The 12093-nt window shown below is 31.8% G+C and overlaps 1 non-coding gene across 1 annotated transcript; it reads left to right on the top strand.

The window, feature by feature from the left end:
* The first annotated feature begins 11600 nt into the window (after window positions 1-11600).
* Window positions 11601-11707, top strand: LOC114108913 (U6 spliceosomal RNA). The gene has a single exon (XR_003585639.1). It is a non-coding gene; the product is annotated as a U6 spliceosomal RNA (small nuclear RNA).
* Window positions 11708-12093: the final 386 nt, after the last annotated feature.

Genomic DNA, 12093 nt, shown 5'->3' on the forward strand with positions numbered 1-12093 from the left:
TATAATTTTACTCAAACATGGGCTGCATGAAAAGACCAATATGGGTAGGGACAGTCTTAAGTTAAAAAAAAAAAAATTTTGCCATCCTCTAAATACTACCCCAAAACATTGTCCTCTATCTTGATAGTTATTCTAAGCTCTTGATAATATTTCTGCTTCCATATTATATATCTATACTTTTCCACTTCTTAAATTCCATGTAAGATAATAATAGTAAAAGGAAAAATAATGACATGCTCATGAAAAACCTTCATAATTCAAAAATAAGCTATCAAATGGGTCATCTTGTTTGTCTTGAAAGCAAATATGTGAAATAAATAGAAATTTTTATTGTTCTTATTCATTTTTAAGTCTGGATACCAAAGTATTTAAGTGATTTGTTCATGGTCATGTAAACACATATTAACAGGTTGAGGTCCAGGTCTTGCAACTACGAAAATCAGGACTGTTCCTAGCAGGCTTTTCTCATATTCCTCCTCACTGGTTCTTTCTCTCAACTTCTTTTATTCTGATATCATCCATATTTTCCCATAGTATTCAGTTACCTCAATGTTTGCTTTTTGTATAACTTCTTAATTCCTGTCTTTTTGAATTCCTCATTTATAACTTCTTTCACTAAACCTTCATAAAACTATATCATAGGTCATTAATCTTAGAAGGCATAAAACTTTAGTCCAAACTTCAAAGAAAGTTTATTTTTTCCCCCAAAATCCTAGATGCATGTTTTTCTACTTGTTCTTGAGTATCTCATTCAAATTTTGATCCTAGTTTTGCCACCTGAAGCTAATGAAGGTTTGTTCTTTTAATATTCAAAGACAGATTTCATTTCCTAAAATGTCTTTTTAGGTAGGCTTTATTAATCTTAATTTTATTAACTATTCTTCCTTGGGTTTCAAATCAGAGATCTTTTAGATTCAAATGATAAAAAGCATGATCCAAACTTAACTTAAAAAAAAGAATTTATTTTCTTTAACAACTAAAATATCTAGAATCAAACTACAAGATTGAGCTGGTATAGAGGTTCAAAAACACTCCCATGTTAATTGTAGAAGAACATGAATTCCGGATTAAGGGGAATGCTCTGTATTATGACGATGGTGATGGATACTCAACTCTGTGCATTTGTCAAAGGGCATAGAGCTATGTAAAATACACCATAAAGAGTGTATTTTATTGATGTAAATCTAAAAAATCAGTTAGGATGTGGGAATAACCCAAATTGGAATGGAATGTTTATACCTACTGTATTATGGGAGAAAGACAAACTATCTCCATATCATCCTCTCTAACAGTGGAACAGAACACAGAACCATAATCAGATTTTTTTTCATATGTAGCAGATGAATTTTCTGGCATTGCATATGAAAGAACCAAGGAGAAACAGAAATAGCTTCTTTGAATATTAGTATGGCCAAATAATCAAAGAACAAGATACTCAATGTAGAAAAAATAATATAAACTTCTTGCTTTGAGTTTATTAGGTTCAATATATGAAATTATATTAGTATGTGATATGGTAATTACATTTATCTCAATATAGTTAATCAGAAGAAGAAATAATCATTAAATCCTGAATCCTATTCCTAATCAGGACTCAATTACTTGTGTTGAAATCTCAAACCATGTAAATTCCAATATAATATTTTATGTCACTTGGAAAGTTCTTACAACTGTTAACCCTAAATTTTTTAAAAAATTTAGATGAGAGTAAACTAAGTGATTTCTCCAGGTTCTTACATCTTGTTTATTTGATTATAAAAAATGACTCATTTTATTCAGTTTCCCTCTCATTATTAATAACTGCTTTTCTTCCTGTCAAGGATAATAAAATGTGAGACACAGAGTAGTATTTACTGGCAAGAATAGTACAGAATTCTATTCATGAAAACTATAAGCAATCTTTGTAAAAATGCCACTATACTGTACTCAGGTCAAAATGAAAGCTTTTAGTTCATTATATTAACTCATTTTTTAAAAAGTCATTTTATATCGAGGTCTTTGCAGCAGAATGCTGTTATCAAAAATATGGTTCACTTAAATACTTAGGAGTATATTTTTTTAAAAAACCTAGCATTTACTAGCTAAGATACTTATCAGCTCTTTTTTTTTTTTTTTAAATTTCAAATTTGATTTATTTTAAAGCCCAGGAATAGGCTTGTTCATTTTTATACCCCTGGCAGTTAATAAATATTTGTTGAATGGCAAAGTAATAAACATAAACAAATGAGTAAACATCTACATTGTGATGTCCTTATCTCAGGTCTGGTGTCTTTTTTTTTTCTTTTTTTAAAATTTATATATTTTTAATTTTTATTTTTACTTTATTTTACTTTACAATGCTGTATTGGTTTTACCATACATTGACATGAATCCACTCTTAAAAAGATTTAGGAACCAAAGTTGTATTTATTTTTAATTCATCTAGTAAACTATGCAAATCTTTAAGACACTATGTTTGTCACCACACTTCAAGCATTGTCAGTTAACTGGATTTCATGATGTCTAGGATGCTATATAGTCATTGAAGATGTAATTTCTTTTCTTTTCATTAAGTCAAAGACATTTTTCTTTTACATAAATATTGATGTAAGAGTTAGGCAAGCATCCAAAAAACCTGTTGACTTGATTTTGTTTTTCTCATCTTCATTAATTTTTTGCTTCATTTATATTCTCCTTTCTCATCCCTTTGAATATAAAATAAGTTGCTTCTTAAACTTTCTGGTATAGCTTAGCATTTATTTTTTAAGTAACTTTTTCCATATGTTTGTTTTTACCTCCATGAAGTCTCTGTGTCTCAACATTCTTCACTTTTTACTCCTAAACTAAAGGAAAAAAAAAAACAAACAAACACAAAAAACTTTAGTTTTCCTTGTTGTGTCTGGCTATGATCTGTAAAATCAGGTATTTCCAGCTCTCTACCCTAAGTTTATAATTTTAATTAGCTTCTGTATAAAATTTCCCTCCTGACTCTACTGCCCAGTTAAAAGAAGTTTCAACTTCCTCTAGTCCCAAGAAGTGAGATGTGCAGGAAAACAGTGATTAAAGGATTAAGAAGAAACCCTTAGAAATCCTATTCCTTCTCTGAAGAAAATTAGGTCAAGTTTTGCCATGTTTTCTGCTTGGCTTCAGAGTTCATGGCTAGCCAACAATATTTGATGATTTAAAATGGCTTTTGGCTTTTCCTTTTAAAAACAAGATTAGTTATGAGTGTCATGTGAACTCCTGCATTTGTGGTAGCACACACTAGATTTAAGGTTATTACTCTTTTTTCCATTACTGATGCTGTCTTTACTCAGAAGTTTATCAAGGATATTCTTTCTTGAGTTGGAAATTTTAATGCTTGATCTCAGAGGTTGACCAATTACTGTTCATCTGAGCTCATTCAAATCTTCAAAGACAGAGTCAAAACAAATAGTGGAGCATGGTAGAGACAAGTATGTTAATCCCCCTGAAAGAAAGACAAATTAGGCAGTATCTATGCAATCAAGGCAGAATGGAATGTAACTGAAAGGTACAGTCATTCCAGTTTTCCGAAACCTTTCACCAATATCCAGCTGGAAGCAGAATTTAGGAAGAAGATGTGATCAGGCTGTAAGATAATATATTGAGAATGAAACTCATCTATTCTATTTTTCATGTTTATTCTGTCCTGAAACTAAATTCAAAGTTCATGTAGATTACATGATTTAGGTATGCATTTTATTTGAATTATTAATTAAAACTTTTCTCACTTGCTTTTTTGACATCACTCTTGTTCTCCATGCTCTCTAGAAGACCATAGATTGTGGCTCAGAGAGATTTTACATCTAATATCTTCAATGTCAGTGGACAATGAATGGTGATCTGGAGTCTGCTCATTCTGGATCCTGAGAGCTGATTGTTAAATATTTCAGGAATTTGTGTTAAACACAGCTCCTATTAAAAGATATATAGTAAGCCACATTAAAATTTCACTGTTTCTTAATTATTGTACTATATGTCCCTGAGGTTGTTTATATGTTTCATCTGCCGTATGGGAATACTGCATTGCACTGTTCATCCGTTCGTAACTCTGTATTCCTGAGGTTATTCATATCTGTTGCATCTTCCATATGGGAATACTGCATTGCACTGTTCATTTATTCATAACTCTGTATTCCTGAGGTTATTTATATCTGTTTCATCTGCCGTATGGGAATACTGCATTGCACTGTTCCTCCATTCATAACTCTGTGTTCAGTGATGCCAAGTGGGTGGTTTCCAGTTGGCCATAATGGAAGTATATACACTGTGTGAATGGAAAATGCTGCTCATCAGAGCTTCCTCCCCCACTTTTTACTCCAGAAAGTTAAAATTTTACCAGCCTATCACTGGCTATATATAGTGTACTTAAAAAAAAAGATCCTAGAACTCATTAAATTTCTTAAAATTTCATTATCCAGGAATCCTCATTTATCTTGACCTTTGATTATTTATATTTATATGATTGTTATTATATTATTATGATTATTCTAGCTTTCCCAGTAGGAAAATTTTGAAGTTAACAGATTTTGAATAAGCTTGTGTTTCCGCAGCTTGTATCCCATTGTAAAACCTGCCTTCAAGTTTACCTAGAAGATTGGAGAATCAACTTATACAAGTACTAAAACCAATAAAATAGTTCAAGGAATTTAAATATGATCAAGATGACATTTCAACTCACTAGGAAAAGGTTACCAGATTATAATTTTAGAATGTACAATGTTTGTAGGTAGGAGTAGCATTTATTTGAGTCACTTTAGAGGATAACTAGGCCTCAAATTTGTTATTCACATACTTCAAGTCCTGGTAATGTTGCTCATATTTATTTTGGAGAAACACTTTCTATATCCCCAAGGTGCCATGTACAGCAAAGTATTAAAAAAATTGATATATTGTAACAAAAGAATAACCAAGACAATCAATAAAGAAACTGCTAAAACATGGTACTATTAAGAGTTATATATCCTTAAGCTATTCTGTGTTGTGAAAATTGTAAACTGCAGCTGATTTCCAAAATATGTATCACTTATGGATAAGTGGAGAGAGGAAATGAGAGGAAGGGAAGGAGTGGGTAGAAGAGAGAAAAGGAAATTTTCTGCACACATTCACACTTGTCTGTATAAAATGACCCAGAAGTGTACATAGTAAATTCATAGCTATAGTTGACAGTTGATACTTATCTTTTCCTGTATTGTTAGTTTTAAATTTATTTTATATTTTATGTATTATCTGAGTAATGAATATTAGTGAAATATTTAATCAGAAAACACTTCCTGGCATATTATATTTAACCACATAAAGAGATAAAACATCCCTATATTTACATATTTTGCTTTAAGAATTCAAGTAGTCCAGTCTGTTGAGTTTTTACCTATGCATTCACCTTTGAACCCACTACCCATTTCAAGATACAGATCATAAAATAACTAAATTATACTACAGGTATATGTGATCCTACTCTCTCTTTTTATTTTTTTAACAAAAAAGGGAAATGATAATGGAATTGAAGAAAGGTATAAATACCACATCTATCTTAGTGACAGCTCACAGATTAAAACATCACTTATATGGAAAAACATTTATATCTACATAGTAAAACAGCAAGATGAAAATAAAAAACATGTTGACAAAAATATGTTGTGTACAAACAGTAGAAGAGTTTAATGATATTATGGTCAGAGTCTTCCTTGATTTGTCAGCACATTTGATTTTCATCTAATCCAATTATGACTCTTTCCTGTAGTATAATTATTTCATTACCATCAGGATAACAACTAGCAGGTATGGACTGATCAATAAACTATTTTTGCTTTGAAAACAACCAGATAGCATTGTTTATTTGCTGGAGAAGTTACTCTTGTGGTTTCCTGTAGGTGATAATTGCTTTAAAGTTAATAACTGCATTAGATAGAGTAATGGTTTTGATGGTTAGAAAAAGTAGAACCATAAACAGGTGTCTTATATTATTAGGTGATCTAAACCTTTATCTAGAGCAATGGTGGACTTTGAAAGAATAGATTTTATATTTTATTCTAACTGTTAATGATGCTTTGTTTGTTTATGAGGCTGGTAAAACATATGCAGAGCCTTGCAGAAACTACAAAATAATGGTTTGTTTAGCTTATATTATTTGTTATGAAGACCTCACAGAGCTGACATGTGAAACTCAGTTTTCACTCTTCTTTCTAATATAATACACACACACACACGTACACACATACATATATACTTTAAACAAATGGTAAAAGTATAGAAAATGTATAATGAATATACATGCATCTTCATCTAGGCTGGTGACATCTGACTAGTATACAGTATTTGCTTCCTTTTTTAAAGATCACTTTTAAGGAAAAAATATTATTTTTATAGTTGAAATTACATTTGTGCCTTTCCCTATTCTAAAGTTTGTCCTTTCCAGAGAGAAAGGCTATTTGGATTTGGTATTTCTTATCTTACATATATTTCATACTTTTTGTAAACATACATATTTCATATATATTTCATTCTTTTGTGAATATATATATACCTTTGCAAGTTTTATGATTTCCCATCAATTATGTCATATTCCATGTACCTTTTAAAGATTTACTTGTTTCTTTTAATTCAACATAGTTTTTGAGATTTAGTCAAGGTAAAACATCGAGTTCTGTTAGCCTCAAATCTTCTCTGGTCTGTAAAATGTTGTTACTGTCGTTCAGTTGCTAAGTTGTATCCAATTCTGCAATTTCAAGGACTGCAGCACCCCAGCCTCTATCCTCCACTATCTCCCAGACTTATTCAAGTCCATTCAAATTCATGTCCATTAAGTCAGTAATGCTGTCTAACCATCTCATCCTCTGCTGCCCCTTTCTCCTTCAATCTCTCCCAGCATTGAGGTACTTTTCTATTGTGTCAGCTTTTTGCATCAGGTAGCCCAGGTATAGGAGCTTCAGCCCCGCAGTCCTTCCAATGAATATTCAGGGTTGATTTCCTTTAGGATTGACTGGTTTGTTCTTGTGAGGGACTCTCAACAGCCTTCTCTAGCACCATAACTCAAAAGCATCAATTATTTGTCACTCAAGTCTTCTTTACACTCACATCCAATTTGTAAAATAGTCATTACAAATAGAGTGGTTCCCATCCTTCAAGAACCATTATTTCTGTTCCCCGTGGAGATGAATAGTATTGTTAATGCTATGACCAGTCAAAACTATTTGCACTTTTACTAAATGTATATGTACCTAGAAGTGATTAATTATATTATTTTGTGTGTTTGCATGCTATAATTATATGTGTTTTGCCTTTTTATAATTATGAAATTTTATTTTTATTGTACAATACTCCTTGGGAATAAAGTCTCTTTTTAATTGTTTATATAGTCACTCCAGACTTCTTCCATTTACTATTTGCAAACTTTATCTTTTTCTAACCTTTTACTTTCAAATCATTTGTTCCTTAATATTGAAAAGCATGTAGCATATAGCTGAATTTTGCTTTTTAAATTTAGTCTGATAACCTGCTTTTTATTTGGAGAACTTAGTGCATTTGTATTTAATATAATTGCCAATATGGTTGGTTATAGTTTTCTCATTTTACATTTTTTCTCTATTCTGTCTAAATTTATTTACTTTGATCCCCATCTTCACATGTTAAGTATTTTTTAATATTCCTCTTTATTTTAGCTATAACTCTTTATATTTAAATTTTTTCTCTAATAATTATAAAACATGTCTGTAAATGATCACAGTTCCAATTTGTCTTTATAAAAGTTGGTGAAGGTCATTGAGAGAACTGCTAGTTGACCTGTAAGCTGGACTTGAGCAATAGGAAGACTCCCATTTCCTTCCGTGTCCTTGCAATGTATGTTTTGTTTGCCTTCCCCATTTGAGAAGTTTCCTGAGGACACAGCTTTGAGATAGTAATGTGGTATTGAGACCATCTGGGTAGTATATGTGACTAAACTCAATTAAGGCCTCTGTATAAACTTTTAAAATTCTGGCAAGCAGGTGTGGAGATCTACTCATTCTGTTTGTCCCAGGCTGCCTAAGACAAGCTTCATATTTAAATTCCCTTGCTTATTAAACCTGCCACCTACCATTTGGAGTAATGTGCTTATTTTTTCAACCTACCTCAGGCCTCTGCACATGGGGGTCATATTATACCCAGGGAACTCCAGGAGGTTGCCAATGAGCAATAATGGCCTACTTTGTGTAAAGTGTAAAATGCTTGTTAATAGTTTAATTTCATTTACTATAACCTCATCCTTTGTGATATAATATGTATTAGGTTTATCTGTATAAAAAATTCAGTAGTAAAGCATTATAAATTTGCTACCATGGATCATTTTTTTTTTTCAAAAAAATTAAAGAGAGAAGGGAAAATATATCTTATTTATCCATAAGATTGTCAGTTTTATAATTTTTTTTTTTTTTGGTCGATTTGAGTTTCTATCTGGTATGGAGTTTAATCCCTTCATTTTTTCGGCAAGTGGCAATGTTCAATAGAAATGGTGAGTGTAGACATCTTTTTTATTTCCAGTTTAAACATATGGCTTCTCATGTTCCTTAATTTGAATAGTATTATTGGAGGTTAATCATGCTTATTATTTTCTATATTAGTTTACTGAGTTATTATCATGAATGAGTATGTAATTTTATTGAAGTCAGCTATATTTAGGGGGATGATCATGTTTACATTCTTCAATCTGGCAGTATAGTAAGGATTATTTCTAAAATTTCTATGAAGCCAACCTTGTATTCTTAGGATGGAGACAATTGGGTCACTTTTTAATTAGCATTTAAAAAAATAGTATGAAATTTGAATTTAAAATTTTTACGTTTATGAGTGACATGAATTTTTAATTTTCTTTTTTTAGTACAGTCCCTTTCCTGATTAGTTATTCCTGAGTACATTCAGCAGTTCTGTAACAGTATGTTAATGGCAAGTTGTCTCAGATTTTGTTTCCCTGAGAAGGACCATAATTTTACCCTTATCTTTGGTTATTTTTCTGGGCATATATTAATTATCAAAACTTAACTTTTCAGCACTTTAAATTTATTATTGCATTTTTTCTTACTTCTACATTGTTTTTTTTTTTTAATGAAACCAATCAGAGTAATTTTATTTTTCATAATTCTTTCCTAGTAGTTTATCTTTCTCTTTGGTTGCCTTTAACTTCTTTCTCTTAGGGTTCTGTAAACTTTTGTGATTATACATTTAAGTTTAGATTCCTTTTAATTTATTATATTCAGCTATTGTTGCATCATGAAATAAAAGTTTAAGCAGTCCCCTAAATGTGTTCAGGTCTCAACCATTATTTTTTCAAATTTTGCCTCTCTGAATCCTGTCTAGTCTTTCATTTTGGAAATCCTGCTCTTCAAGAATTGAATTTCCTCATTCTATACTTGATGATATTTAACCCATCTTTCCTATTTTCTATTTCTTTGTCTCCCTGTGTTCTGATCCATCCTTTTATTTTATTCCCAAATATTTCCCATCTTTTCTATGGGGTGTTTTCTTTCCTTAGGTTTCATCTTTTTAATATACCTTCAGCTGTGAGAATCCTGTGAAGCTTGAAGGAGTGTTTGATTTACTTTCACCAGAGAGGCATTTTATTGTTGTTTTTTTAAATTTCAGTGATCCCTATTCAAACAGATAATATAAATTTAAATACCTATTATATGTCATGGTAGATCCATAAAATAAAAGATTTTATTTACTTCTATCAGAGTCCTGTTTTTATGTTAATTCTTTAGTGTGCAGTGGTCTCCATTCAAACAAAAATTTAAGTTTAAAAATCTATCATATGTCATAGTAGATCTATGACTAAATATTTCTTTCCTCTGTATGGTTTATGTACACACAGTAGATTGGCCTAGCAGAGAAATACTTTAGATAAATTGCACTTTATAGTAAAAATTGCACATAATTTTTTATTTTATAAAAGTGATTTAAAAATTCTGAGTGATAACATGGAAAAAGAGGATTAATAAATGATTAAAATACTGTGAATACTCATTTACCATGCTCAGTTAAAATATTTACTTAAAAGTGGTACACTGTAATTTTGAGGGGCTGCTGCTGCTGCTAAGTCGCTTCAGTCGTGTCCAACTCTGTGCGACCCCAGAGTTGGCAGCCCACCAGGCTCCCTCGTCCCTGGGATTCTCCAGGCAAGAATACTGGAGTGGGTTGCCATTTCCTTCTCCAATGCATGAGAGTGAAAAGTGAAAGTGAAGTCGCTCAGTCGTGTTCGACTCTTATTGACCCCATGGACTGCAGCCTACCAGGCTTCTCCATCCATGGGATTTTCCAGGCAAGAGTACTGGAGTAAACTAATATAATTACACTATTAGGAAAATACTTTCAGTGATATATGCCACCAGGAACTGAAAATTACAGAAATAATTTAGCACTTGAAGTGTACAAGTACCAGAATTTTTAATAACATAAACCTTTATTACATTTTTAGTGGATGTGATAATAGAATAATATATTTCATGTAGTACTTCAGAGTTGCAGTTATTTGATTTTTATAGAAGTCCTAAAAGAGGTATGGCAATATCATTATACTCATTTTACATATAGATAAACTTAGCCTTTGCCTAAGTAACTTTCTTTCTAATACAGGGAGGTAAGATTGAATCCCAGATTATTTACACTGAACTCACTACTGTGCTAAAGTGAAGGTGAAAGTGATTCAGTGGTGTCTGACTCTTTGTGACCCCATGGACTATAGCCCACTAGGCTCCTCTCTCCTTGGAATTCTCTAGGCAATTCTACTGGAGTGGTTAGCCATTCCCTTCTCCAGGGGATCTTCCCAACCCAGGGATTGAACCCAGATCTCTCACATTGCAGGCAAATTCTTTACCATTTGAGCCGCAAGGGAATCCCAGATACAGGAAATACTTAAACACAAAACAAAACAACAACAACAAATCTCAAAGGACTTTTTTGTACACTATGAGTTTTAATAATTCTTTTGATTAAATTTAAAGATTTGTGGAAATAGAAAAAATATTTTAAGAAATAGAAATGTTGTAATCTGGATTTTCATTGAATTGATTCTTTTCTGTGTGAGAGTTACACAGCTATAATTTCAACTTTTTAAGTATCCTAGTGGTTAAATGTTGAATCACTGGGCACTAGATTTGTCATGCAATAAAAAATAAAATTATATATTTCTTTACTTAATTCAACAAAAACAGATTATGTAAGATGATCTCAGATCTTGTCACACTGCAGATTTTCCTTGTTAAATCTAACAGTAATGGATGAAGCTAACATGGATAAATGGATAACATGGATAAATCTAACAGTTGGAGGAAGCTAGAGGGTTTCTGTGTTTGATATGTTTCTATCTAGTCGAATATAGTACAGTTTCAGGATCTGAGATTTTATTAAGAAAGCATGTATGAGTTAAGGTTTAGTTAAGTGCTATAACCAATAATACTTTTATCTCTTGCAAATATGTGATTGATAAAACATACAATATATCTATCAATCTGTCCATATATAAGATGGAGTCAGAAATGGCAACCTACTCTAGTGTTCTCACCTGGAAAATTCCATGGATAGAAGAGCCTGGTAGGCTACATTCATGGGGTCCCTAAGAGTCAGACATGGTGCTCGCTTCGGCAGCACATATACTAAAATTGGAACGATACAGAGAAGATTAGCATGGCCCCTGTGCAAGGATAACACACAAATTTGTGAAGTGTTCCATATTTTTATCACTGATGAACATAGATGCAAAAATTCTCAACAAAATTCTAGCAATCAGAATCCAACAACACATTAAAAGATCATACACCATGACCAAGTGGGCTTTATCCCAGGGATGCAAGGATTCTTCAATATCTGCAAATCAATCAATGTAATTCACCACATGAACAAATTGAAAAATAAAAGCCATATGATTATCTCAATAGATGCAGAGAAGGCCTTTGACAAAATTCAACATCCATTTATGATAAAAACTCTCCAGAAAGCAGGAATAGAAGGAACATACCTCAACATAATAAAAGCTATATATGACAAACCCACAGCAAACATTATCCTCAATGATGAAAAATTGAAAACATTTCCCCTAAAGTCAGGAACAAGACAAGGGTGCCC

Source organism: Ovis aries, chromosome 17, assembly GCF_016772045.2.
Source record: "Ovis aries strain OAR_USU_Benz2616 breed Rambouillet chromosome 17, ARS-UI_Ramb_v3.0, whole genome shotgun sequence".
NCBI classification, from domain to species: domain Eukaryota; kingdom Metazoa; phylum Chordata; class Mammalia; order Artiodactyla; family Bovidae; genus Ovis; species Ovis aries.